This window comes from Coregonus lavaretus, assembly GCF_964263955.1.
Source record: "Coregonus lavaretus genome assembly, chromosome: 20".
Taxonomy (NCBI): Eukaryota; Metazoa; Chordata; class Actinopteri; order Salmoniformes; family Salmonidae; genus Coregonus; species Coregonus lavaretus.
In genome coordinates this window covers 12107931-12111223 of record NC_140007.1, presented here as the reverse complement: position 1 = coordinate 12111223, position 3293 = coordinate 12107931, and positions in this window count along the sequence as shown.

Below are 3293 nucleotides of genomic sequence, written 5' to 3'. Positions count from 1 at the left end.
CAGCGTGAATTTACAGACATCTGCAGACATCTGGAGAATAACCGGACCCAATCCCTAATATGTTATTTCTCCCCGTCCTTTGTTCAAAACATGGTATTTATCCTATATAACATAAGATGGGAGGTTTTTTGACAGACCAATCCCTGGCCTCCACATATCTCCAAATGTCCTCTATTCCAAGAAGCCTATGTAGTAATGCTTTCCAGATGTTTCAGCAAAGCAGAGTAAAGTTCATCTATTACACCATTTGCAAATGTCAGCAAATTCATAGACCTTCAGACACTACAGCATCCAAAGAACACCATACCTACTGTGAAGCATGGGGGTGGAAACATCATGCTTTGGGGCTGTTTTTCTGCAAAGGTACCAGGATGACTGATCCGTGTAAAGGAAAGAATGAATGGGGCCATGTATCGTGAGATTTTGAGTGAAAACCTCCTTCCATCAGCAAGGGCATTGAAGATGAAACGTGGCTGGGTCTTTCAGCATGACAATGATCCCAAACACACCGCCCGGGCAACGAAGGAGTGGCTTCGTAAGAAGCATTTCAAGGTCCTGGAGTGGCCTAGCCAGTCTCCAGATCTCAACCCCATAGAAAATCTTTGGAGGGAGTTGAAAGTCCGTGTTGCCCAGCGACAGCCCCAAAACATCACTGCTCTAGAGGAGATCTGCATGGAGGAATGGGCCAAAATACCAGCAACAGTGTGTGAAAACCTTGTGAAGACTTACAGAAAATGTTTGACCTGTGTCATTGCCAACAAAGGGTATATAACAAAGTATTGAGAAACTTTTGTTATTGACCAAATACTTATTTTCCACCATTATTTGCAAATAAATTCATTAAAAATCCTACAATGTGATTTTCTGGATTTTGTTTTCTCATTTTGTCTGTCATAGTTGACGTGTACCTATGATGAAAATTACAGGCCTCTCTCATCTTTTTAAGTGGGAGAACTTGCACAATTGGTGGCTGACTAAATACTTTTTTTCCCCACTGTAATGATGTATTGGAACATGATAGAAGTATGACGTAGGGAAATACTAATTATACAAAAATTACCATGAGATTGCAAATTAAATTATTAATATATATGTATATTTTTTAAATGACACTTACATAGACAAACAGCTTTAAGAATTAATTTTAAACATATTTACATTTTCATATTCATAAGAGGACAGAAATGAAATGTAGCTACAATTGATAAAATGCTGAATAGTTACATAATAAAAACCTAATATTGACGTGGTTGTACAGTCCTAATGCACCCTCACATGGCGACTTTGATCCGCACAGATCCTATAATCATCTACTTGGTGGAAGTCATTATGGCAAAACAGTTTTTTCGTGCATGCATGTTGAGCACACTTTTGGCATGCCAAAGCTTGTTGTACTAATTACTTACGCCACCAACAAAGGTGACGGATAACATTTTGAATGTTTACTTTCCTGAACGGGACAGTCACTCAATACTGGAATATAAAAGAATACCAGAAACCCTGGACATGTGAGTAGATATATTATTAAATGAGGTAGCAATGCTGTGTGTGTGCTTAACCAGAAAACGAGGGTGCGTGGCTTTTGACAATTCAGTATGGGGTGCATGTCCAACAGACTGTCAGCTGGCTAGAGATCGTGTGTGGTGTAACATTACTGATTCAAATAACCCATGGAATGTCAGAATAAAATTATAGGGGTTATATTCATTATAGGGATAATAGATTGACGCTAGTAGGAATTGCTGATGGCCTCTTATGGGAGCAAGTGGCACAAATCTATGCTTCATGCTAGCTAAGTTGGTTTTGACATTTTGGTAGGTGGCTGTCACTGGCTAGAAATCGTGTGTGGTGTACTGATTCAAAGAAACCATCAGATGAAATTTCCCAATATAAATCATTATAGAGCTAAAAGATTGAAGTTAGTATCAATTGCTGATCTCCTTTTATGGGAGCAGGTAGCATTGTTAGTCTGTGCTCGCTAGCTAATTAGCTAGCTTAGCTTGCTTGCTAGCCAGCTAATTAATTATGTTCTCAGATCTACTTAGCTAGCTAGTTCTTACCAGTGTCTAAGTTTTGGCGTTTCAGAGCAAGTTCAACCATCATTTTCCTAGGGAATGCTGTGCCATGATGTTGTGTCCTTAGATTAGCAATGTATGTGTGTGTCAGTGTCATACAGGTTCGATTGTGTCACTATCAGAATAAAATTATACGATACCAAGGTAAAGGCAGTAACTGCAGCCAAGGGCAGGTTGAAACCAAGCTAAAAGGCAGTAAGTTCAGTTACTACCATTTACCTTGGCTCCACAGTAACTCTTTGCAGTTACTGCTAATATGACCCCCATTTTCTCCAAAACACAATACAATAGAGGCTGGATACTTGTCCACATGATTAAGCATGTATTTAATGTAGCAAAAATGATATTAACTAATTTTCGACCAAATTAGCATTTACTGCCTTTTTGCTTGGTAGGGCAGTACAGTAATCAACCTTATAGAGTCCACACAAGCCCACACAGTAATGCCAGGCCATGGCTCCTCCCCTGGCCTTCCTCCCCTTGGACCACTCAAGGTTAAACCCAAGCAGTCAGCCTTAAGGGAAATATACAGCCTCTCCATGTTCCACTGCACAGGCATAAACAGCCCGTAGAACACACACACACACACACACACACACACACACACACACACACACACACACACACACACACACACACACACACCTCAGGGAGCACCTCTGTGAGCACTACAAGGGGACGTGAGCTACAACTTTAAGCTGCCTTCTATCTGGGGGCTTTAATCTCAATCTCAAGGCAGATTCTCAAATATTCTGGAACTAAAAAGGGTTCTACCTGGAACCAAAAAGCGTTCTCCTACGGGGACAGCCGAAGAACCCCTTTGGAACCCTTTTTTCTAAAAGTGTCTTGTACTGCACTGGGCTGTGAGAATGTGAGGCCATATAATCAATGTGAGGCCATAGAATCAATGAAAACAGATACACCAATCACAGAAGCACATACTTCATTGCCATTAGCATACATACAAAACCACGCTCACATTACAGCTATCTACAGTTGAAGTTGGAAGTTTACATACACTTAGGTTGGAGTCATTAAAACTCGTTTTTCAACCACTCCACAAATTTCTTGTTAACAAACTATCGTTTTGGCAAGTCGGTTAGGACATCTACTTTGTGCATAACACAAGTAATTTTTCCAACAATTGTTTACAGACAGATTATTTCACTTATAATTCACTGTATCACAATTCCAGTGGGTCAGAAGTTTACATACACT